Genomic DNA, 27,325 nt, shown 5'->3' with positions numbered 1-27,325 from the left:
ACGGAGTGGCAAGGAACGGCTGAGGCCCTGGCCTATGTTCATGGCTGGTGGTTCAGCTTCACATGAGGATGGAAGCACTCAGCCTCTCGCTAGAAAAATGAAAAGACTTAAGCTGGCAAAAGCACAGCAAAGAACTGTGCGTTCTTTGAAATCACAAATCCACAAGGAGAGTCCAATTGTGTCGGTTGCGATGCCTGACCTTCCCAACACTGGACGTGAAGAGCATGCGCCTTCCACCATTTGCACGCCCCCTGCAAGTGCTGGAAGGAGCACCCGCAGTCCAGTTCCTGATAGTCAGATTGAAGATGTCAGTGTTGAAGTACACCAGGATGAGGAGGATATGGGTGTTGCTGGCGCTGGGGAGGAAATTGACAAGGAGGATTCTGATGGTGAGGTGGTTTGTTTAAGTCAGGCACCCGGGGAGAGACCTGTTGTCCGTGGGAGGAATATGGCCATTGACATGCCTGGTGAAAATACCAAAAAAATCAGCTCTTCGGTGTGGAAGTATTTCAACAGAAATGCGGACAACAGGTGTCAAGCCGTGTGTTGCCTTTGTCAAGCTGTAATAAGTAGGGGTAAGGACGTTAACCACCTCGGAACATCCTCCCTTATACGTCACCTGCAGCGCATTCATCATAAGTCAGTGACAGTGGAAGCAGTCCACTGACCAGTAAATCCCTTCCTCTTGTAACCAAGCTCACGCAAACCACCCCACCAACTCCCTCAGTGTCAATTTCCTCCTTCCCCAGGAATGCCAATAGTCCTGCAGGCCATGTCACTGGCAATTCTGACGAGTCCTCTCCTGCCTGGGATTCCTCCGATGCATCCTTGAGTGTAACGCCTACTGCTGCTGGCGCTGCTGTTGTTGCTGCTGGGAGTCGATGGTCACCCCAGAGGGGAAGTCATAAGACCACTTTTACTACTTCCACCAAGCAATTGACTGTCCAACAGTACTTTGCGAGGAAGATGAAATATCACAGCAGTCATCCTGCTGCAAAGCGGATAACTGAGGCCTTGGCATCCTGGGCGGTGAGAAACGTGGTTCCGGTATCCATCATTACTGCAGAGCCAACTATAGACTTGTTTGAGGTACTGTGTCCCCGGTACCAAATACCATCCAGGTTCCATTTCTCTAGGCAGGCGATACCGAAAATGTACACAGACCTCAGAAAAAGACTCACCAGTGTCCTAAAAAATGCAGTTGTACCCAATGTCCACTTAACCACGGACATGTGGACAAGTGGAGCAGGGCAGACTCAGGTCTATATGACTGTGACAGCCCACTGGGTAGATGTATTGACTCCCGCCGCAAGAACAGCAGCGGCGGCACCAGTAGCAGCATCTCGCAAACGCCAACTCTTTCCTAGGCAGGCTACACTTTGTATCACCGCTTTCCAGAATACGCACACAGCTGAAAACCTCTTACGGCAACTGAGGAAGATCATCGCAGAATGGCTTACCCCAATTGGACTCTCCTGTGGATTTGTGGCATCGGACAACGCCAGCAATATTGTGTGTGCATTAAATATGGGCAAATTCCAGCACGTCCCATGTTTTGCACATACCTTGAATTTGGTGGTGCAGAATTATTTAAAAAACGAGAGGGGCGTGCAAGAGATGCTGTCGGTGGCCAGAAGAATTGCGGGACACTTTCGGCGTACAGGCACCACGTACAGAAGACTGGAGCAACACCAAAAACGCCTGAACCTGCCCTGCCATCATCTGAAGCAAGAAGTGGTAACGAGGTGGAATTCAACCCTCTATATGCTTTAGAGGTTGGAGGAGCAGCAAAAGGCCATTCAAGCCTATACAACTGACCACGATATAGGAGGTGGAATGCACCTGTCTCAAGCGCAGTGGAGAATGATTTCAACGTTGTGCAAGGTTCTGCAACCTTTTGAACTTGCCACACGTGAAGTCAGTTCAGACACTGCCAGCCTGAGTCAGGTCATTCCCCTCATCAGGCTTTTGCAGAAGAAGCTGGAGACATTGAAGGAGGAGCTAACACTGAGCGATTCCGCTAGGCATGTGGGACTTGTGGATGGAGCCCTTAATTCGCTTAACAAGGATTCTCGGGTGGTCAATCTGTTGAAATCAGAGCACTACATTTTGGCCACCGTGCTCGATCCTAGATTTAAAACCTACCTTGGATCTCTCTTTCCGGCAGACACAAGTCTGCAGGGGTTCAAAGAACTGCTGGTGAGAAATTGTCAAGTCAAGCGGAACGCGACCTGTCAACATCTCCTCCTTCACATTCTCCCGCAACTGGGGGTGCGAGGAAAAGGCTCAGAATTCCGAGCCCACCCGCTGGTGGTGATGCAGGGCAGTCTGGAGCGACTGCTGATGCTGACATCTGGTCCGGACTGAAGGACCTGACAACGATTACGGACATGTCGTCTACTGTCACTGCATATGATTCTCTCACCATTGAAAGAATGGTGGATGATTATATGAGTGACCGCATCCAAGTAGGCACGTCAGACAGTCCGTACGTATACTGGCAGGAAAAAGAGGCAATTTGGAGGCCCTTGCACAAACTGGCTTTATTCTACCTAAGTTGCCCTCCCACAAGTGTGTACTCCGAAAGAGTGTTTAGTGCCGCCGCTCACCTTGTCAGCAATCGGCGTACGAGGTTACTTCCAGAAAATGTGGAGAAGATGATGTTCATTAAAATGAATTATAATCAATTCCTCCATGGAGACATTCACCAGCAGCAATTGCCTCCACAAAGTACCCAGGGAGCTGTGATGGTGGATTCCAGTGGGGACGAATTGATAATCTGTGAGGAGGGGGATGTACACGGTGATGAATCGGAGGATGATGATGAGGTGGACATCTTGCCTCTGTAGAGCCAGTTTGTGCAAGGAGAGATTAATTGCTTCTTTTTTGGTGGGGGTCCAAACCAACCCGTCATTTCAGTCACAGTCGTGTGGCAGACCCTGTCACTGAAATGATGGGTTGGTTAAAGTGTGCATGTCCTGTTTATACAACATAAGGGTGGGTGGGAGGGCCCAAGGACAATTCCATCTTGCACCTCTTTTTTCTTTCATTTTTCTTTGCGTCATGTGCTGTTTGGGGAGTGTTTTTTGGAAGGGCCATCCTGCGTGACACTGCAGTGCCACTCCTAGATGGGCCAGGTGTTTGTGTCGGCCACTTGGGTCGCTAAGCTTAGTCACACAGCTACCTCATTGCGCCTCTTTTTTTCTTTGCGTCATGTGCTGTTTGGGGAGTGTTTTTTGGAAGGGCCATCCTGCGTGACACTGCAGTGCCACTCCTAGATGGGCCAGGTGTTTGTGTCGGCCACTTGGGTCGCTGAGCTTAGTCATCCAGCGACCTCGGTGCAAATTTTAGGACTAAAAATAATATTGTGAGGTGTGAGGTGTTCAGAATAGACTGAAAATGAGTGGAAATTATGGTTATTGAGGTTAATAATTCTTTGGGATCAAAATGACCCCCAAATTCTATGATTTAAGCTGTTTTTTAGGGTTTTTTGAAAAAAACACCCGAATCCAAAACACACCCGAATCCGACAAAAAAAATTCGGTGAGGTTTTGCCAAAACGCGTTCGAACCCAAAACACGGCCACGGAACCGAACCCAAAACCAAAACACAAAACCCGAAAAATTTCCGGTGCACATCTCTAGTGATAAGTGCAAGGTGATAAACGCACCAGCCAATCATATATGCAAATTGACAGTTAGGAACTGACTGGCTGGTGTGTTTATCACCTTGCACTTATCACTGGTTTATCACTTCCTTATTCCCTCTTCAGGTTAATACATCTGCCCCATTGTACTATAAATGTGACTGACATCAGGGATCTGCCATGATGCTAAGGCTTACCCACAGAGTTATTCCTGCACTGAACCCAACATGCACACATTTCACTAACTGTGCTATCATTGAACTCTTAAGGGGGGTACTCACGGGAGAGATGTGTGCTGAGCGATCTTAACACAGACCGCTCAGCACACATCTCTCACCCCGCTCAGCACAGCGAGATGTGCTGAGCGAGGGGGAAAGCCGACGGGGGGCCGCTCACTTCACACAACGGTGAAGTGAGCGACCCGCTAGATTGAGCCTGCATGCAGCTCAATCTAGCATCGGCGATAGCGATGCGCGGGGCTGCGCATCGCTATCGCTGGAGGGCATACACACGGCAGATCCGTGCTTAAAATCTAAGCAATCTAGCAAGATTGCTTAGATTTTAAGTACGGATCTCTCCGTGTGTACCCCCCTTTAAAGGTTACAATTCAATGAAACTAAAGACCAAATTAGTTATTCTGTTTGTGCAGTCAGCAGCAAAACATTTATTGAAAACAATAAACGTTCTTGTTTTAAATAAAAAAAATTATTTGCCGCTAGGATTCTAAAAGACAAATTATTAAAATCAAAGAAAGTTAAGAAAGTGAATTTAAAGTAGCACAGACGGTGTAATTGTTAGCATCACTGCAGGGCCGGTTCGAGCCCTCTCTGCGCCCCGGGCAGGAAATGGGGCGTGGCTTAATACAGGGGGCGTGGTCAGTTACGCCCCCCTGTACAGTAGTAGCGCTGCTTAAATGCACAGCAAAAGGTCCTCTCCACGAAGGGAAACTAGACGCGCAGCGTCTACTTCCCTTCATGGAGAGGACCTTTGCTGTGCGGTGCGCGATGAAGTCATTGCGCACCGTACAGCAAAGGTCATCTCCACGAAGGGAAACTAGACGCGTAGCGTCTAGTTCCCTTCACAGGGGGACACAGCCGTGGGACACAGCGGGCAGTGGAGAGCACAGCGTTAGCAGATCTTGCCATGGTGCGTCGCCCTCCGGATGGCGCCAGCGCCCTCCGGAAGGCGGCGCCCCGGGCAAAAGTCCTGCTTGCCCGTGGCAAGATCCGCTACTGCATTACTGCCTCACAGCACTTTGGTCATGGATTCGATTCCCACTTTGGCCCGAACTATGCAGAGTTTGTATAATCTCCCCGTACTTGCGTGGATTTCCTCCGGGTACTCCGGCTTCCTCCCACAATACTTAAAATATACTGGTAGGTTAATTGGCTCCCACCAAAATGAACCCAGGTGAATGTGTGTGCATGTGGTAGGGAATATATGTTAGGATATGCTTGAGCCAAGTTCGGGATTAGCAGAGATCAACTAGGTTAATTTACCTGGAGTATAGCAACTGGCAAGGCAAGGGTTAATTGCAGGCAGACTGGATGCAAGATGACTTTGCAAGGCTGGGATTGATTGCACACTTTGGCTAGGTGATACTGACAAGGCGATGCAAGTGAAGACAGCAAGCCTTGATTAACCAGATAGCAAAGCATGGGTTTATTGCAGGTCGGGTTAACAGCAGGCTTGGACTGGCCCACAGGTGTACAGGGGAAACCACCGGTGGGCCCCACTGCCTGGGGCCCCACCTACTGCTATTGTGCACTTGAATTATACATATTACATATGTTACCTTATACTGGACTATGGTTTATTTTCTACAGTGCATTGCTGTTATTAATCTGTTATTAATCTGATACATTATCATGAATGTAGCATCTGAATTACTGTAAATATTTATGAAGGGGCCCAGACATTGCACTCTCTGATAGTTAGTCAAACCAATGAGGTGGCAGACCCCTCCCCCTCTGCAGACTGGCCACACCCCTAAACATGGGCCACTACCACTCCGATCCCCCGGTGGGCCCTACATGCCCCAGTCCAACACTGGTTAACAGGATACTGAAATGGTTACTGCAGGCAGGCTTGACAAGGTATGATAACTGGAAGCCACATGATTGAATATGCACTGGTAACTGAACAATGGTAACTGAATGAATGAGGTGATATCTGCAGGTCAGTGTGTGTGTGTGAGTTGATTAAAAGCAAAGTTCTGTCAGCTTGAGCAGAGAGACTTGCTTGATGAAAAGTGACTTGGCTGTAATAACATACAGAGGCAGAGTTGTAGCTTTTAGTACTAATACAGATATCCAGCAATTGCTGCAGGCCTGTGAATACAGGCACGGCTGGAGTGAATAAAGTTTGTTACCGACAACCAAGGACACACAGGCTGGATGTTCACGTGACCTGAGGTGGCAGGATAAGCTCACGAAGACTTGGCAGGAGTTAGACAAGTATCAGGACCATGCATGAGAATAACTGGAGGGCTATTGCTGCACAGAGCTGAAACAGATACAGGATGGCAGGTACTGACCAGGATCCAGTGAGGTACGTGTCCTGGGACTAGCAAGGAACCAGGACTCAGGAACAGATGTGATGTTCAGACAGACAAACCATGGTGACAAGAACTGGGAACTGCACAGTATGCAGCGCCCGTGTGGCAGGCTCACTAGGTGCAGAAACTTAGTAATATTGTGGCACCCCATCAGGGCTGCCACGGATATTTATGTGACTTCTGTGCCCTTTCCCCCCTCTACAAAATGCAGCCTGGCTGAACGCTTTGTGACTTGCTGCAGGGAAAGGGTTAAAGATATGCTCTGTGCTGTAGCTGGCATGCGCTGGGACAGTTAACAGCTGAGGGCTGGGACAGTTGGCAGTTGGGTGGCGGCCATCTTAGAAGGACAGCGAGCAAAGAGTGGAGCAGCGCTAATAGCTGCAGTGTGTTGGGATGTTCCCGGTGACTGGAAGGAAAGGAGATTGACGGCTGCAGCTAGGGGACTCGGTGATCAGCCGCGCATATCCCTGAGAATTGGTGGATGATGGCAGCAGCAGAGACAATTGAGGCTGTGTTTAGGGACATCTTCTGGCATCAAAGGACAGTGATGCAGCTACTCACCTCCCAGTGTAGGAGGGTCAGGAAGCACCTCCTCCTTTAGAGCTGCAGCTGGAGAGCAAAGAGGACAGATCACACTCTCCTAGGGCAGTAACTGTGACAGGGAGATACATTAGCAGGGGACACTGCCTAAAGGCTGCTGAAAGTAAGGCAAAAGTAAATAGGCATCACACTGAGTAAGAGAGACTTTGGCACTACTTCTAATTAGTGATGAGCGGGTTCGGTTTCTCGGAAACCGAACCCCCCCGAACTTCACGCTTTTTACACGGGTCCGAGGCAGACTCGGATCTTCCCGCCTTGCTCGGTTAACCCGAGCGCGCCTGAACGTCATCATCCCGCTGTCGGATTCTCGCAAGGCTCGGATTCTATCGCGAGACTCGGATTCTATATAAGGAGCCGCGCGTCGCCGCCATTTTCACACGTGCATTGAGATTGATAGGGAGAGGACGTGGCTGGCGTCCTCTCCGTTTAGAGTAGACTAGAGAGTAGTAGAGACACTTGATTTACTAATTTTGGGGAGCATATTAGGAGTACTACTTGCTGATAGTGTGACCAGTGACCACCAGTTTAATTAATCCGTTCTCTGCCTGAAAAAAAACGATACACAGTGTGACACAGTCACATACCATATCTGTGCTCAGCCTCAGTGTGCCCTCAGTGTGCTGCATCATCTATGTAATACTGTATGTCTGACTGTGCTGAGTGCTCACTGCTCACACAGCTTAATTGTGGGGGAGACTGGGGAGCAGTTATAGCAGGAGTACATATATTTAACAGTGCACACTTTTGCTGCCAGAGTGCCACTGCCAGTGTGACTGACCAGTGACCAGTGACCACCAGTATATTGTGATTGTCTGCCTGAAAAAGTTAAACACTCGTCGTGTGGTGTTTTTATTCTATAAACGCATTCTGCTGACAGTGTCCAGCAGGTCCGTCATTATATAATATATACCTGTCCGGCTGCAGTAGTGATATATATATATTTTTTATATCATTATCATCCAGTCTATATTAGCACTGCAGCAGACGCAGTACGGTAGTCCACGGCTGTAGCTACCTCTGTGTCGGCAGTCGCTCGTCCATCCAGAATTGTATACCACCTACCCGTGGTGTTTTTTTTTCTTTCTATCTTCTTGATACTAGTAGCTTACTTTAGGAGTCTGCAGTGCTGAGCTGACAGTGTCCAGCAGGTCCGTCATTATATAATATATACCTGTCCGGCTGCAGTAGTGATATATATATATATATATATATATATATATATTTTATATCTCATTATCATCCAGTCTATATTAGCAGCAGACGCAGTACGGTAGTCCACGGCTGTAGCTACCTCTGTGTCGGCAGTCGCTCGTCCATCCATAATTGTATACCACCTACCCGTGGTGTTTTTTTTTTTTTCTATCTTCTTGATACTAGTAGCTTACTTTAGGAGTCTGCAGTGCTGAGCTGACAGTGTCCAGCAGGTCCGTCATTATATAATATATGCCTGTCCGGCTGCAGTAGTGATATATATATATTTTATATCTCATTATCATCCAGTCTATATTAGCAGCAGACGCAGTACGGTAGTCCACGGCTGTAGCTACCTCTGTGTCGGCAGTCGCTCGTCCATCCATAATTGTATACCACCTACCTGTGGTGTTTTTTTTTTTCTATCTTCTTGATACTAGTAGCTTACTTTAGGAGTCTGCAGTGCTGAGCTGACAGTGTCCAGCAGGTCCGTCATTATATAATATATACCTGTCCGGCTGCAGTAGTGATATATACATATATATTTTATATCTCATTATCATCCAGTCTATTTTAGCAGCAGACGCAGTACGGTAGTCCACGGCTGTAGCTACCTCTGTGTCGGCAGTCGCTCGTCCATCCATAATTGTATACCACCTACCCGTGGTGTTTTTTTCTCTATCTTCTTGATACTAGTAGCTTACTTTAGGAGTCTGCAGTGCTGAGCTGACAGTGTCCAGCAGGTCCGTCATTATATAATATATGCCTGTCCGGCTGCAGTAGTGATATATATATATTTTATATCTCATTATCATCCAGTCTATATTAGCAGCAGACGCAGTACGGTAGTCCACGGCTGTAGCTACCTCTGTGTCGGCAGTCGCTCGTCCATCCATAATTGTATACCACCTACCTGTGGTGTTTTTTTTTTCTATCTTCTTGATACTACTAGTAGCTTACTTTAGGAGTCTGCAGTGCTGAGCTGACAGTGTCCAGCAGGTCCGTCATTATATAATATAAACCTGTTCGGCTGCAGTAGTGATAAATATATATTTTATATCTCATTATCATCCAGTCTATATTAGCAGCAGACGCAGTACGGTAGTCCACGGCTGTAGCTACCTCTGTGTCGGCAGTCGCTCGTCCATCCATAATTGTATACCACCTACCTGTGGTGTTTTTTTTCTTTCTATCTTCTTGATACTACTAGTAGCTTACTTTAGGAGTCTGCAGTGCTGAGCTGACAGTGTCCAGCAGGTCCATCATTATATAATATATACCTGTCCGGCTGCAGTAGTGATATATATATATATTTTTTATATCATTATCATCCAGTCTATATTAGCAGCAGACGCAGTACGGTAGTCCACGGCTGTAGCTACCTCTGTGTCGGCAGTCGCTCGTCCATCCATAATTGTATACCACCTACCTGTGGGTTTTTTTTTCTTTCTATCTTCTTGATACTAGTAGCTTACTTTAGGAGTCTGCAGTGCTGAGCTGACAGTGTCCAGCAGGTCCGTCATTATATAATATATACCTGTCCGGGTGCAGTAGTGATATATATATATATATATATATATATATATATTTTATATCATTATCATCCAGTCTATATTAGCAGCAGACGCAGTACGGTAGTCCACAGCTGTAGCTACCTCTGTGTCGGCAGTCGCTCGTCCATCCATAATTGTATACCACCTACCTGTGGTGTTTTTTTTTTCTATCTTCTTGATACTAGTAGCTTACTTTAGGAGTCTGCAGTGCTGAGCTGACAGTGTCCAGCAGGTCCGTCATTATATAATATATACCTGTCCGGCTGCAGTAGTGATATATATATATATATTTTTTACATCATTATCATCCAGTCTATTTTAGCAGCAGACGCAGTACGGTAGTCCACGGCTGTAGCTACCTTTGTGTCGGCAGTCGCTAGTCCATCCATAAGTATACTAGTATCCATCCATCTCCATTGTTTACCTGAGGTGCCTTTTAGTTGTGCCTATTAAAATATGGAGAACAAAAATGTTGAGGTTCCAAAAATAGGGAAAGATCAAGATCGACTTCCACCTCGTGCTGAAGCTGCTGCCACTAGTCATGGCCGAGACGATGAAATGCCAGCAACGTCGTCTGCCAAGGCCGATGCCCAATGTCATAGTACAGAGCATGTAAAATCCAAAACACCAAATATCAGTAAAAAAAGGACTCAAAAATCTAAAATAAAATCGTCGGAGGAGAAGCGTAAAATTGCCAATATGCCATTTACCACACGGAGTGGCAAGGAACGGCTGAGGCCCTGGCCTATGTTCATGGCTAGTGGTTCAGCTTCACATGAGGATGGAAGCACTCAGCCTCTCGCTAGAAAAATGAAAAGACTCAAGCTGGCAAAAGCACAGCAAAGAACTGTGCGTTCTTCGAAATCACAAATCCACAAGGAGAGTCCAATTGTGTCATTTGCGATGCCTGACCTTCCCACTGGACGTGAAGAGCATGCGCCTTCCACCATTTGCACGCCCCCTGCAAGTGCTGGAAGGAGCACCCGCAGTCCAGTTCCTGATAGTCAGATTGAAGATGTCAGTGTTGAAGTACACCAGGATGAGGAGGATATGGGTGTTGCTGGCGCTGGGGAGGAAATTGACCAGGAGGATTCTGATGGTGAGGTGGTTTGTTTAAGTCAGGAACCCGGGGAGACACCTGTTGTCCGTGGGAGGAATAGGGCCATTGACATGCCTGGTGAAAATACCAAAAAAATCAGCTCTTCGGTGTGGAAGTATTTCAACAGAAATGCGGACAACATTTGTCAAGCCGTGTGTTGCCTTTGTCAAGCTGTAATAAGTAGGGGTAAGGACGTTAACCACCTCGGAACATCCTCCCTTATACGTCACCTGCAGCGCATTCATCATAAGTCAGTGACAAGTTCAAAAACTTTGGGCGACAGCGGAAGCAGTCCACTGACCAGTAAATCCCTTCCTCTTGTAACCAAGCTCACGCAAACCACCCCACCAACTCCCTCAGTGTCAATTTCCTCCTTCCCCAGGAATGCCAATAGTCCTGCAGGCCATGTCACTGGCAATTATGACGAGTCCTCTCCTGCCTGGGATTCCTCCGATGCATCCTTGCGTGTAACGCCTACTGCTGCTGGCGCTGCTGTTGTTGCTGCTGGGAGTCGATGGTCATCCCAGAGGGGAAGTCGTACTCGTAAGACCACTTTTACTACTTCCACCAAGCAATTGACTGTCCAACAGTCCTTTGCGAGGAAGATGAAATATCACAGCAGTCATCCTGCTGCAAAGCGGATAACTGAGGCCTTGGCATCCTGGGCGGTGAGAAACGTGGTTCCGGTATCCATCATTACTGCAGAGGCAACTAGAGACTTGTTGGAGGTACTGTGTCCCCGGTACCAAATACCATCTAGGTTCCATTTCTCTAGGCAGGCGATACCGAAAATGTACACAGACCTCAGAAAAAGACTCACCAGTGTCCTAAAAAATGCAGTTGTACCCAATGTCCACTTAACCACGGACATGTGGACAAGTGGAGCAGGGCAGGCTCAGGACTATATGACTGTGACAGCCCACTGGGTAGATGTATTGACTCCCGCCGCAAGAACAGCAGCGGCGGCACCAGTAGCAGCATCTCGCAAACGCCAACTCTTTCCTAGGCAGGCTACGCTTTGTATCACCGCTTTCCAGAATACGCACACAGCTAAAAACCTCTTACGGCAACTGAGGAAAATCATCGCAGAATGGCTTACCCCAATTGGACTCTCCTGTGGATTTGTGGCATCGGACAACGCCAGCAATATTGTGTGTGCATTAAATCTGGGCAAATTCCAGCACGTCCCATGTTTTGCACATACCTTGAATTTGGTGGTGCAGAATTATTTAAAAAACGAGAGGGGCGTGCAAGAGATGCTGTCGGTGGCCAGAAGAATTGCGGGACACTTTCGGCGTACAGGCACCACGTACAGAAGACTGGAGCACCACCAAAAACGCCTGAACCTGCCCTGCCATCATCTGAAGCAAGAAGTGGTAACGAGGCGGAATTCAACCCTCTATATGCTTCAGAGGTTGGAGGAGCAGCAAAAGGCCATTCAAGCCTATACAACTGAGCACGATATAGGAGGTGGAATGCACCTGTCTCAAGCGCAGTGGAGAATGATTTCAACGTTGTGCAAGGTTCAGGAACCTTTTGAACTTGCCACACGTGAAGTCAGTTCAGACACTGCCAGCCTGAGTCAGGTCATTCCCCTTATCAGGCTTTTGCAGAAGAAGCTGGAGACATTGAAGGAGGAGCTAACACAGAGCGATTCCGCTAGGCATGTGGGACTTGTGGATTGAGCCCTTAATTCGCTTAACAAGGATTCACGGGTGGTCAATCTGTTGAAATCAGAGCACTACATTTTGGCCACCGTGCTCGATCCTAGATTTAAAACCTACCTTGGATCTCTCTTTCCGGCAGACACAAGTCTGCTGGGGTTCAGAGAACTGCTGGTGACAAAATTGTCAAGTCAAGCGGAACGCGACCTGTCAACATCTCCTCCTTCACATTCTCCCGCAACTGGGGGTGCGAGGAAAAGGCTCAGAATTCCGAGCCCACCCGCTGGCGGTGATGCAGGGCAGTCTGGAGCAACTGCTGATGCTGACATCTGGTCCGGACTGAAGGACCTGACAACGATTACGGACATGTCGTCTACTGTCACTGCATATGATTCTCTCCCCATTGAAAGAATGGTGGAGGATTATATGAGTGACCGCATCCAAGTAGGCACGTCAGACAGTCCGTACTTATACTGGCAGGAAAAAGAGGCAATTTGGAGGCCCTTGCACAAACTGACTTTATTCTACCTAAGTTGCCCTCCCACAAGTGTGTACTCCGAAAGAGTGTTTAGTGCCGCCGCTCACCTTGTCAGCAATCGGCGTACGAGGTTACATCCAGAAAATGTGGAGAAGATGATGTTCATTAAAATGAATTATAATCAATTCCTCCGTGGAGACATTCACCAGCAGCAATTGCCTCCACAAAGTACACAGGGAGCTGAGATGGTGGATTCCAGTGGGGACGAATTGATAATCTGTGAGGAGGGGGATGTACACGGTGATATATCGGAGGATGATGATGAGGTGGACATCTTGCCTCTGTAGAGACAGTTTGTGCAAGGAGAGATTAATTGCTTCTTTTTTGGTGGGGTCCAAACCAACCCGTCATTTCAGTCACAGTCGTGTGGCAGACCCTGTCACTGAAATGATGGGTTGGTTAAAGTGTGCATGTCCTGTTTATACAACATAAGGGTGGGTGGGAGGGCCCAAGGACAATTCCATCTTGCACCTCTTTTTTCTTTCATTTTTCTTTGCGTCATGTGCTGTTTGGGGGGTGTTTTTTGGAAGGGCCATCCTGCGTGACACTGCAGTGCCACTCCTAGATGGGCCAGGTGTTTGTGTCGGCCACTAGGGTCGCTTAGCTTACTCACACAGCTACCTCATTGCGCCTCTTTTTTTCTTTGCGTCATGTGCTGTTTGGGGAGTGTTTTTTGGAAGGGCCATCCTGCGTGACACTGCAGTGCCACTCCTAGATGGGCCAGGTGTTTGTGTCGGCCACTAGGGTCGCTTAGCTTACTCACACAGCTACCTCATTGCGCCTCTTTTTTTCTTTGCGTCATGTGCTGTTTGGGGAGTGTTTTTTGGAAGGGCCATCCTGCGTGACACTGCAGTGCCACTCCTAGATGGACCAGGTGTTTGTGTCGGCCACTTGGGTCGCTTAGCTTAGCCATCCAGCGACTTCGGTGCAAATTTTAGGACTAAAAATAATATTGTGAGGTGTGAGGTGTTCAGAATAGACTGAAAATGAGTGGAAATTATGGTTATTGAGGTTAATAATACTTTGGGATCAAAATGACCCCCAAATTCTATGATTTAAGCTGTTTTTTAGGGTTTTTTGAAAAAAACACCCGAATCCAAAACACACCCGAATCCGACAAAAAAAATTCGGTGAGGTTTTGCCAAAACGCGTTCGAACCCAAAACACGGCCGCGGAACCGAACCCAAAACCAAAACACAAAACCCGAAAAATTTCCGGTGCTCATCACTACTTCTAATATCTGTTACTTATATGTTGATGAACAGCAGGAGACCCTTTTACCCTCCCCTACCTGGCAGGATTTCTTAATAGTCTACTAGTACAGCACAAAGTGAGTTAATAAAGTGTCAGCATTTCAGGGAACATATTGATACAGTATTCAGCTGTTATTGCCTGTGGAGGAGACCCAGGAACTTTTGGAAGCCCCTCCCTGCTATCCTTCTATATGTAAAGTACAGTACATTAAGGCTCTGAGCTTGATAAACTGGGAAATGTAATAAGGAACTTCTGAGTACTCCAACGAGAACTGTGTAACTGGCCATAATTAGTATATGGGGCCCCAGCGTTGAAATTTGTTATATTTTAATGCATTGTTTTGTGTAAAACATTATTTAGATTGTATTTGTGTTTTGCATTTAAATTGGCTTAGAACAATAAGGGTCTGGTTTGTCTTTGGATAATTTAATTATTTTTCTCTGACGTCCTAGTGGATGCTGGGTACTCCGTAAGGACCATGGGGGTATAGACGAGCTCCGCAGGAGACTGGGCACTCTTAAAAGAAAGATTAGGTACTATATCTGGTGTGCACTGGCTCCTCCCTCTATGCCCCTCCTCCAGACCTCAGTTAGTATCTGTGCCCGGCCAGAGCTGGATGCACCCTAGGGGCTCTCCTGAGCTTCCTAGAAAAGAAAGTATTTGTTAGGTTTTTTATTTTCAGTGAGATCTGCTGGCAACAGACTCACTGCTACGTGGGACTGAGGGGAGAGAAGCGAACCTACCTGCTTGCAGCTAGCTTGGGCTTCTAAGTCTACTGGACACCATTAGCTCCAGAGGGATCGAACACAGGCCCAGTCCTCGGTCGTCCGGTCCCGGAGCCGCACCGCCGTCCCCCTTGCAGAGCCAGAAGAACGAAGAGAAGTTGAAAATCGGCGGCTGAAGACTCTGGTCTTCATTAAGGTAGCACACAGCACTGCAGCTGTGCGCCATTGCTCCCTTAGCACACCACACACTCCGGTCACTGATTGGTGCAGGGCGCTGGGGGGGGGGGCGCCCTGGGCAGCAATTAGATTAAGAATACAGAAAATGAACTGTCCCAAGGCGCAAAACAAACTTATGCAGCTAAATACAAACAAAGGGACCACCAATACCATAAAATGGAGACAATATTGCAAAGAAAAGAATGTATCTGAGCGCTCAGTCCTGTATCAACATAAATGTCCCATGCAAAAAAACCTTTTTTCGGAAGCAGTATCTTCTACAGGTCACGAACCTCTTGTAGAAGATGTATCAGTCCTTAATCGTCAGTCCATATGATTCCTTCCAGTGATGGATGTACCTCAGAACAAACCAGATGGAAATTATATGGTGTAGTATGTCTATATGGAAATGGTAACACCCATGTGCAGACAAAGATGGTATATATTATTCTGCGTACCAAAACTCACACTCGTTAAGAAGGAGTGACTCCCATAAAGGTATCTTTAGCCACCAATCTCAAACAACATGATTGAATCAGTCGCACAAACTCCTTTAACCAATGATCTCAAATATTGTGACGTACCGTACTCACATGATAGATAGTGAGTACACTCCCATAAAGGTATCTTTGGTCACCGGTATCCAAGAGTACAGTATCTTCTACTGATCACCCGACCTCTTGCAAATGATATATCCTTATTCAGCAATCCTTATGGTTCCCTCAGATGAAAAATGAACCTCAGGACAAACCGGATATGAATAATATAGTGTAGTATATCTACTGAAGAGTGATAGCACCCATGTGAGAATGTGAAAGGGAAGAAATATTCTGCGTACCGAAACTCACACTAATTGGAAGTAAGTGACTCCTATAAAGGTTTCTTTAGCCACCGTTCTCCAATACCGTGAATAAGCTAACCATGCGGACACCTTCATGCACAAATCCCAGTAAAATGACGTACCGTACTCACACAATATGCTGCGAATACGCTCCCATAAAGGTATCTTTAGCCTCCAGTATTCAGTCGTGTGTGTAGAATCCCCAAAAAACCCCTCCAGATTATTCAACAGGTGCGGGACGTACCGTACTCACATAACACGTGACAGTTGTACTCATATAGCGGTTTCTTTGGTTTTCTTCTAGGACAATATGATGTATATTGATTCTCCCAAATGGGGGATTATGACCCAAAAAAAACCAAAAGGGCACTCTTAAAATCCATAAAATTTATTTATAAACAATGACTAAAAACATGGGGTGACAGATGGCAGATGAAAAAACAGTGTACCTGAGAGGCAATCTCGGCCGTGAATACCAAACAGGAATAACTGAACCGTCTGTGCCCAAATGTACGATGATGATCAGTAGCACTCCTGGACCAACATGTTTCGACTATAAAGTCTTTTTCAAGGTGAAGGAGAGCTACTGAATGGAGATACTTTTATCAGTTCCTGTGTATACTTCAATTTCCGGACGCCACATGCACGTGGCCGTTTATTTTCCCCTATGTTCGCCACACTTCCGCCAACCAGCCAACCACAGCCGGATGCCGGAAGTGAGGAAAACCTATACAAAAAATCAGAGCCTGCAAAATAGACTTAATAGTAGTATAGAGAATGATTTGCAAAAGATGATTGCAGAGGGGATTGAACTTATTCTTAATAATAATTATTTCAGTTTCAACAAGGTTTTTTATAATCAGGACGTTGGCACCGCAATGGGTACCAGGTTCGCCCCCAGTTATGCCAATATATTCATGACCAACTGGGAGGAGACCCACGTTTGGCATGGGCATGACTGGGGTGCGAACCTGGCCCATTGGTGGAGATACATAGACGATGTCATGTTTCTTTGGAAAGGAGATCTCATGTCCTTGGAGGAATTCTGTCAATACCTTAATAGGAACGAACTCAACATCAAATTCATGTTTTCTATCAGTCAAGAAAAAGTGAACTTTTTAGATTTGAATATTATGATTCGAGAAGGAAGATTAGAGACAACTACCTATATCAAACCGACTGACTCTAATACATATATACATACTTCAAGCAATCACCTACCTAGGTGGCTCAATAATGTCCCTAAGGGTCAGTTGACAAGTCTACGAAGGAACTGTAGTAAAGTTGAGGATTTTGAAAAGGAAGCTCATCTTTTAAAGCATCGCTTCATAAATAAGGGTTATGACCCAAAGAAAATTGATGGTTCGATCCATGAACTATCTGATACGGATAGAAAGAGTATTTTACAGATAAAGGAAAAAGAAAAAGGAAAAAATCCGTATGCACTAGCTCTGAACACGAAATTCAATAGCCAACATAAATCCATAGAAGCCATTTTTCATAAAAATTGGCATATCTTGCTTAAAGATCCCCTACTGTCCACCATACTACCAGAGCGTCCCCAGTTCATTTATAGGAAAGCAGATAACATTAAGAATAGAGTAGTTAAGAGTGCATTCTCTAATGACAAGGGAGGAATGCATACTCGCCAAAAGGGCTTCCATAAATGCCATGACTGTAGCATGTGTAAAGCATGCACTAATGACGGGAAAAAGATACTAAGTTTCAGTCATGAGGGCTCTGTTTACCAGATCAAACCATTCATTACATGTAATTCTAAATACTGTATTTATGCTATTAGATGCACTTGCGATAAATTGTATGTCGGTAAGACCACCAGGACACTGGGAGTGCGTTGGTCTGAACATGTACGCAATATAAAAAAGGGCAATGAAAATCATCCATTCTCTTTACATTTTAAAAATGTGCACAATAGTTCAGTTAAACATATAAAGAATTTTTGGGGTATAGATCAGGTAAAGGATAGTTGGAGGAACCACAATAAAGATTCCGCTTTAGCTAAGAAAGAGATGAAGTGGATTTATGACTTAAATACACTGGCCCCCAGAGGACTGAATCATGAATTTGAATTAAAATAGTTTTTGTAGTTTTATATAATTTTATATTTATAGGCACATACATTATGCCTTCCAACTTTACGCTTTTATTTTGATTTTGATTTTTGTTTTTATTTTTATTTGTAATTCCATATATATGTGCATGTGGAATGGATTCATTATGTAACCATATAAGAATTCTATACCTATAGTTATTCCCTTTTAGACCCCTGTCATTTGTATATGTCATTTTGCATGTAATTTCAGACATGGTTGGCAAGACGTTTATAGGTTGGAGGGCGGAAGTGATACACCGTAATAAGCTAATACGGGACTCTGAAATCGAGAGTAGGTTTTTATGCATGTTTCATATGGATGAAATATAAACAGCTATGCCATGTTCAGCATATTATTAGTAATGGGCAAAAAGGTTTAATAATCGTGCACAACATTAAAGATGTCACATCCGGTTATGAAGACATCCGGCTGCGGCTGGCAGGAATCAGCATGCCGGTGGTTGGCGGAAGTCACCCGGCGATACTAGGAACGACTGATGTATGTGTTCATATTTTAGTATGAACTTATTCTTTATTGTTATGGATATGCCTCTACTGTTTCTTTATGCTGCGAACCCGATTAAGTCTATTTTGCAGGCTCTGATTTTTTGTATAGGTTTTCCTCACTTCCGGCATCCGGCTGTGGTTGGCTGGTTGGCAGAAGTGCGGCGAACATAGGGGAAAATAAACGGCCACGTGCATGTGGCATCCGGAAATTGAAGTATACACAGGAACTGATAAAAGTATCTCCATTCAGTAGCTCTCCTTCACCTTGAAAAAGACTTTATAGTCGAAACATGTTGGTCCAGGAGTGCTACTGATCATCATCGTACATTTGGGCACAGACGGTTCAGTTATTCCTGTTTGGTATTCACGGCCGAGATTGCCTCTCAGGTACACTGTTTTTTCATCTGCCATCTGTCACCCCATGTTTTTAATCATTGTTTATAAATAAATTTTATGGATTTTAAGAGTGCCCTTTTGGTTTTTTTTGGGTCATAATCCCCCATTTGGGAGAATCAATATACATCATATTGTCCTAGAAGAAAACCAAAGAAACCGCTATATGAGTACAACTGTCACGTGTCATGTGAATACGGTACGTCCCGCACCTGTTGAATAATCTGGAGGGGTTTTTTGGGGATTCTACACACACGACTGAATACTGGTGGCTAAAGATACCTTTATGGGAGCGTATTCGCAGCATATTGTGTGAGTACGGTACGTCATTTTACTGGGATTTGTGCATGAAGGTGTCCGCATGGTTAGCTTATTCACGGTATTGGAGAACGGTGGCTAAAGAAACCTTTATAGGAGTCACTTACTTCCAATTAGTGTGAGTTTCGGTACGCAGAATATTTCTTCCCTTTCACATTCTCACATGGGTGCTATCACTCTTCAGTAGATATACTACACTATATTATTCATATCCGGTTTGTCCTGAGGTTAATTTTTCATCTGAGGGAACCATAAGGATTGCTGAATAAGGATATATCATTTGCAAGAGGTCGGTGATCAGTAGAAGATACTCTTGGATACCGGTGACCAAAGATACCTTTATGGGAGTGTACTCACTATCTATCATGTGAGTACGGTACGTCACAATATTTGAGATCATTGGTTAAAGGAGTTTGTGCGACTGATTCAATCATGTTGTTTGAGATTGAGATACCTTTATGGGAGTCACTCCTTCTTAACGAGTGTGAGTTTTGGTACGCAGAATAATATATACCATCTTTGTCTGCACATGGGTGTTACCATTTCCATATAGACATACTACACCATATCATTTCCATCTGGTTTGTTCTGAGGTACATCCATCACTGGAAGGAATCATATGGACTGACGATTAAGGACTGATACATCTTCTACAAGAGGTTCGGTGACCTGTAGAAGATACTGCTTCCGAAAAAAGTTTTTTTTGCATGGGACATTTATGTTGATACAGCAATTAGATTACCTTACTTGGCGAAAAGCACATAATACAGTCTGATAAACTGTGTATGTGCATTAACCCCCGCCATTAAAGTACATAAAAGGACAGAAGCCCGCCGCTGAGGGGGCCGGGCCTTCTTCCTCAGCACACCGGCGCCATTTTCTCTTCACAGCTCAGCTGGAAGGAAGCTCCCCAGGCTCTCCCCTGCAGTATCCTGGTACACAAAGGGTAAAAAAGAGAGGGGGGGCACATAAATTTAGGCGCAAAACTGTATATATAAGCTGCTATAGGGGAAAAATCACTCAGTATAGTGTACATCCCTGTATTATATAGCGCTGTGGTGTGTGCTGGCATACTCTCTCTCTGTCTCTCCAAAGGGCCTGGTGGGGGAACTGTCTTCAAATAGAGCATCCCCTGTGTGTGTGGTGTGTCGGTACGCGTGTGTCGACATGTCTGAGGTAAAAGGCTCCTCTAAGGAGGTGATAGAGCGGATATGTGTGTGGGAGGGTGTCTCCGTCGACAACGCCGACACCTGTTTGGATATGTTTAAGTGCTGAGGTAAAATTATTGCACAAAAGGTTAGGGAACAGAAAGGAAATCTACCCTGGTCTGTCCCTATGTCACAGAGTCCTTCAGAGTCTCTCTATGTTCACTGTCCAAAATAACAAAGTATCGACACGGAGTTTAACTCCACTGTCGACTACGATAATGCAAAGTTACAGCCAAGAGGGCTAAAAGATATTCAATATATGATTATTGGAATAAAAGATGATTTGCATATCACTGATGACTCATCTGTCCCTGACACGAGAGTACACATGTTAAGGGGAAGAATGCTGAGGTAAATTTCCCTCCTCTCATGAGGAAAAAGAGCGGGAATCTCCAGACAAGAGACGGCAGCTTCCCACAAGAGAATTCTCAGGCTGTATCCTTTCCCCACTAGGGCCAGGATGTGTTGAGAATCTTCCCCTTGGGTGTCCTGTTTGCACTAGCTATTCTCAGGGATCCTGCAGATAGTGTGCACATTCTAGTATACTACCCAGACCGGCGATTGTGTCGGCATGGGTTTATAGCTCTGTGGCAGCGTGGACAGGTACCTTATCAGCAGAGATTGAGACCCTAGTATGCATATAAATATTTTAAGATGCTGTCTTAAGTGATAGATATATAATTATAAAGCATACCCAAAGGGACATGAGTATACTGGGTCCTAGAGACAAAATCTATGTCGATTTCTGCTTGACGTGTCCTGTAGAATATACATTGGACAGATGATGCCGACTTAAGAGGCATATGGAAGGCTGAGGATTGTGTGGAGAAAGGTTCTCGGGCCTGGTCTCCACAGCTATAGCTGGTAATTCTGATATTTTGCCTTATATTCCTGCACAGCCTAGGAAAGCACGACATTATTAAATGCAGCTTTTCGAATAAAGAAACAAGAAAGTCTGAGGTGCGTCCTTTCTTGTCAGAGTTGGGGGCAGAGGAAAGAAGCTGTACAACACAGCTAGTCCCCAGGAACAGAAGTCCTCCCCGGCCTCTACAAAAATCCACCGCATGTCGCTGGGGCTCCACAGGCGGAGCTAGGCCCGGTGGGGACACGCCTTCGTAAGTTCAGCCACAAGTGGGTTCACTCCCTGTTAGATCCCTGGGCAATAGAAATTGTATCGCAGGGATACAGGCTGGACTGTGAGAAGATGCCCCCTCACCGAGGACCCGGCGGGCTTCCCCCCAAGAGAGGGAGCCAGTGTTAACTGCAATTCGTAATTTGTATCTTCAACAGGTGGTGGTCAAGGGTCCCCTCCTTCAACAAGAGGGTGTTATATTCGACCATGTTATAATCCCGAAACCAGACGGTTCGGTTAGACCCATATTGTATTAAAATTCCTGAACATATACCTGAAAAGGTTCAGGTTCAAGATGGAATTGCTAAGAGCGGTCATTGCAAGCCTGAAATGAATCGGGACATAAGGGATGCATACCTTCGTGTCCCCATTTATCCACCTCATCAGGCGTACCTCAGAATTGCGGTACGGGATTGTCATTACCAATTTCACCAAGGTAATGGCGGATATGATGGTGCTCCTGCGGAAGCAAGGTGTCACTATTATCACATACTTGGATGATCTCCTCATAAAAGCGAGATCAAGAGAGCAGTTGCTGGACAGCGTATCACCTTCTCTGGAAGTGAAACGGCAACACGACTGGATTCTATATATTCCGAAGTCGCAGTTTGTTCCTACAGCTCATCTGCCTCGCCTAGGCATGATCCTAGACACAGACCAGAAGAGGGGTTATCTCCCGATAGAGAGAGCTCAGGAGCTCATGACACTGGTCAGGAATCCATTGAAAACCAAAACAGGTGTCAGTGCATCACTGCACTCGAGTCCTGGGAAGAATGATGGCATCATACGAGGCCATCCCCTTCGGCTGGTTCCATGCAAGGACAATGGAACTTACTGGACAAGTGGTCCGGATCACATCTTCAGATGCATCGGTTAATCACCCTATCCCCCAGGGCCAGGGTGTCTCTCCTGTGGTGGCTGCAGAGTGCTCACCTTCTCGAGGGCCGCAGATTCGGCATTCAGGACTGGGTCCTGGTGACCACGGATGCAAGCCTCCGAGGGTGGGGGGCAGTTACACAGGGAAGAAAATTCCAAAGTTTGTGGTCAAGCCAACAGACTTGCCTTCACATCAATATCCTGGAACTAAGGGCCATATACAACGCCCTAAGTCAAGCGGAGTTCCTGCTTCGAGACCAACCAGTTCTGATCCAGTCAGACCGCAGGGGCTCATGTAAACCGCCAGGGTGGCACAAGGAGCAGGGTGGCGAGGGTAGAAGCCACCAGAATTCTTCGCTGGGCGGAGAATCAAGTAAGCGCACTGTCAGCAGTGTTCATTCCGGGAGTGGACACGACCTCCACCCGGGAAAGTGGTGACTTCATCAGGAAGTCTTCACGCAGTTTTGCAAATTGATGGAAACTGCCTCAGGTGGACTACATGGCGTCCCACCTCAATAAAAAGATAAAAAAGGTTTTACGCTGGGTCAAGGGACTCTCAGGCGATAGCTGTGGTCACACTAGTAACACCGTGGGTGTTCCAGTCGGTCTATATATTCCCTCCTCTTCCTCTCAGACCCAAGGGCTGAGAATTGTAATAAACGGAGGAGTGTGAACAATATTCTTTGCTCCGGATTGGCCAAGAAGGACTCGGTACCCGGAACTGCAAGAAATGCGCTTAGACGACCCATGGCCTCTGCCTCTCAGTCAGGACATATTGCAACAGGGACCCTGTCTGATCCAAGACTTACCGCGGCTGCGTTGGACGGCATGGCGGTTGAACGCCGGATCCTAGCGGAAAAGGGCATTCCGGGTGCAGTTATTCCTACGCTGATAAAGGCTAGGAAAGACGTGACAGCAAGACTTTTTCACTGTATATGGCGAAAATAGGTTGCTTGGTGTGTGGCCGGGAAGGCCCTACAGAGGAATTCCAGGGGGGTCGATTCCTGCACTTCCTACAGTCAGGAGTGACTATGGGCCTAAAATTTAGAGATGAGCGCCGGAAATTTTTCGGGTTTTGTGTTTTGGTTTTGGGTTCGGTTCCGCGGCCGTGTTTTGGGTTCGACCGCGTTTTGGCAAAACCTAACCGAATTTTTTTTGTCGGATTCGGGTGTGTTTTGGATTCGGGTGTTTTTTTCCAAAAAACCTAAAAAACAGCTTAAATCATAGAATTTGGGGGTCATTTTGATCCCAAAGTATTATTAACCTCAAAAACCATCATTTCCACTCATTTTCAGTCTATTCTGAATACCTCACACCTCACAATATTATTTTTAGTCCTAAAATTTGCACCGAGGTCGCTGGATGACTAAGCTAAGCGACCCTAGTGGCCGACACAAACACCTGGCCCATCTAGGAGTGGCACTGCAGTGTCACGCAGGATGTCCCTTCCAAAAAACCCTCCCCAAACAGCACATGACGCAAAGAAAAAAAGAGGCGCAATGAGGTAGCTGTGTGAGTAAGATAAGCGACCCTAGTGGCCGACACAAACACCGGGCCCATCTAGGAGTGGCACTGCAGTGTCACGCAGGATGTCCCTTCCAAAAAACCCTCCCCAAACAGCACATGACGCAAAGAAAAAAAGAGGCGCAATGAGGTAGCTGTGTGAGTAAGATAAGCGACCCTAGTGGCCGACACAAACACCGGGCCCATCTAGGAGTGGCACTGCAGTGTCACGCAGGATGTCCCTTCCAAAAAACCCTCCCCAAACAGCACATGACGCAAAGAAAAAAAGAGGCGCAATGAGGTAGCTGTGTGAGTAAGATAAGCGACCCTAGTGGCCGACACAAACACCGGGCCCATCTAGGAGTGGCACTGCAGTGTCACGCAGGATGTCCCTTCCAAAAAACCCTCCCCAAACAGCACATGACGCAAAGAAAAAAAGAGGCGCAATGAGGTAGCTGTGTGAGTAAGATAAGCGACCCTAGTGGCCGACACAAACACCGGGCCCATCTAGGAGTGGCACTGCAGTGTCACGCAGGATGGCCCTTCCAAAAAACCCTCCCCAAACAGCACATGACGCAAAGAAAAAAAGAGGCGCAATGAGGTAGCTGTGTGAGTAAGATAAGCGACCCTAGTGGCCGACACAAACACCGGGCCCATCTAGGAGTGGCACTGCAGTGTCACGCAGGATGGCCCTTCCAAAAAACCCTCCCCAAACAGCACATGACGCAAAGAAAAAAAGAGGCGCAATGAGGTAGCTGTGTGAGTAAGATAAGCGACCCTAGTGGCCGACACAAACACCGGCCCCATCTAGGAGTGTCACTGCAGTGTCACGCAGGATGTCCCTTCCAAAAAACCCTCCCCAAACAGCACATGACGCAAAGAAAAAAAGAGGCGCAATGAGGTAGCTGTGTGAGTAAGATAAGCGACCCTAGTGGCCGACACAAACACCGGGCCCATCTAGGAGTGTCACTGCAGTGTCACGCAGGATGGCCCTTCCAAAAAACCCTCCCCAAACAGCACATGACGCAAAGAAAAAAAGAGGCGCAATGAGGTAGCTGTGTGAGTAAGATAAGCGACCCTAGTGGCCGACACAAACACCGGGCCCATCTAGGAGTGGCACTGCAGTGTCACGCAGGATGGCCCTTCCAAAAAACCCTCCCCAAACAGCACATGACGCAAAGAAAAAAAGAGGCGCAATGAGATAGCTGTGTGAGTAAGATAAGCGACCCTAGTGGCCGACACAAACACCGGGCCCATCTAGGAGTGGCACTGCAGTATCACGCAGGATGGCCCTTCCAAAAAACCCTCCCCAAACAGCACATGACGCAAAGAAAAATTAAAGAAAAAAGAGGTGCAAGATGGAATTGTCCTTGGGCCCTCCCACCCACCCTTATGTTGTATAAACAGGACATGCACACTTTAACCAACCCATCATTTCAGTGACAGGGTCTGCCACACGACTGTGACTGATATGACGGGTTGGTTTGGACCCCCACCAAAAAAGAAGCAATTAATCTCTCCTTGCACAAACTGGCTCTACAGAGGCAAGATGTCCACCTCATCATCATCCTCCGATATATCACCGTGTACATCCCCCTTCTCACAGATTATCAATTCATCCCCACTGGAATCCACCATCTCAGCTCCCTGTGTACTTTGTGGAGGCAATTGCTGCTGGTCAATGTCTCCGCGGAGGAATTGATTATAATTCATTTTAATGAACATCATCTTCTCCACATTTCCTGGATGTAACCTCGTACGCCGATTGCTGACAAGGTGAGCGGCGGCACTAAACACTCTTTCGGAGTACACACTTGTGGGAGGGCAACTTAGGTAGAATAAAGCCAGTTTGTGCAAGGGCCTCCAAATTGCCTCTTTTTCCTGCCAGTATAAGTACGGACTGTGTGACGTGCCTACTTGGATGCGGTCACTCATATAATCCTCCACCATTCTTTCAATGTTGAGAGAATCATATGCAGTGACAGTAGACGACATGTCCGTAATGGTTGTCAGGTCCTTCAGTCCGGACCAGATGTCAGCATCAGCAGTCGCTCCAGACTGCCCTGCATCACCGCCAGCGGGTGGGCTCGGAATTCTGAGCCTTTTCCTCGCACCCCCAGTTGCGGGAGAATGTGAAGGAGGAGATGTTGACAGGTCGCGTTCCGCTTGACTTGACAATTTTCTCACCAGCAGGTCTTTCAACCCCAGCAGACTTGTGTCTGCCGGAAAGAGAGATCCAAGGTAGGCTTTAAATCTAGGATCGAGCACGGTGGCCAAAATGTAGTGCTCTGATTTCAACAGATTGACCACCCGTGAATCCTTGTTAAGCGAATTAAGGGCTCCATCCACAAGTCCCACATGCCTAGCGGAATCGCTCCGTGTTAGCTCCTCCTTCAATGTCTCCAGCTTCTTCTGCAAAAGCCTGATGAGGGGAATGACCTGACTCAGGCTGGCAGTGTCTGAACTGACTTCACGTGTGGCAAGTTCAAAGGGCATCAGAACCTTGCACAACGTTGAAATCATTCTCCACTGCGCTTGAGACAGGTGCATTCCACCTCCTATATCGTGCTCAATTGTATAGGCTTGAATGGCCTTTTGCTGCTCCTCCAACCTCTGAAGCATATAGAGGGTTGAATTCCACCTCGTTACCACTTCTTGCTTCAGATGATGGCAGGGCAGGTTCAGTAGTTTTTGGTGGTGCTCCAGTCTTCTGTACGTGGTGCCTGTACGCCGAAAGTGTCCCGCAATTCTTCTGGCCACCGACAGCATCTCTTGCACGCCCCTGTCGTTTTTTTAAAAATTCTGCACCACCAAATTCAAGGTATGTGCAAAACATGGGACGTGCTGGAATTTGCCCATATTTAATGCACACACAATATTGCTGGCGTTGTCCGATGCCACAAATCCACAGGAGAGTCCAATTGGGGTAAGCCATTCCGCGATGATCTTCCTCAGTTGCCGTAAGAGGTTTTCAGCTGTGTGCGTATTCTGGAAACCGGTGATACAAAGCGTAGCCTGCCTAGGAAAGAGTTGGCATTTGCGAGATGCTGCTACTGGTGCCGCCGCTGCTGTTCTTGCGGCGGGAGTCCATACATCTACCCAGTGGGCTGTCACAGTCATATAGTCCTGACCCTGCCCTGCTCCACTTGTCCACATGTCCGTGGTTAAGTGGACATTGGGTACAACTGCATTTTTTAGGACACTGGTGAGTCTTTTACTGACGTCCGTGTACATTCACGGTATCGCCTGCCTAGAGAAGTGGAACCTAGATGGTATTTGGTAACGGGAGCACACTGCCTCAATAAATTGTCTAGTTCCCTGTGAACTAACGGCGGATACCGGACGCACGTCTAACACCAACATAGTTGTCAAGGCCTCAGTTATCCGCTTT

At 46.7% G+C, this 27,325-nt stretch overlaps 1 long non-coding RNA gene across 1 annotated transcript in view; it reads left to right on the top strand.

Annotated features, from left to right (window-relative positions):
- The first annotated feature begins 5,656 nt into the window (after positions 1–5,656).
- The window catches only part of LOC135050794 (uncharacterized), a 52,256-nt gene continuing 30,587 nt past the window's right edge, over positions 5,657–27,325 (top strand). The window contains exon 1 of the long non-coding RNA XR_010241825.1: positions 5,657–5,742. This is a non-coding gene — a long non-coding RNA (uncharacterized LOC135050794). The remainder of the gene's footprint in view (positions 5,743–27,325) is intronic.

Source organism: Pseudophryne corroboree, chromosome 2 (genome assembly GCF_028390025.1).
Source record: "Pseudophryne corroboree isolate aPseCor3 chromosome 2, aPseCor3.hap2, whole genome shotgun sequence".
NCBI classification, from domain to species: Eukaryota; Metazoa; Chordata; class Amphibia; order Anura; family Myobatrachidae; genus Pseudophryne; species Pseudophryne corroboree.
Note: the sequence above shows the minus strand (reverse complement) of the source record. Positions and strands in the feature narration are given on the sequence as shown.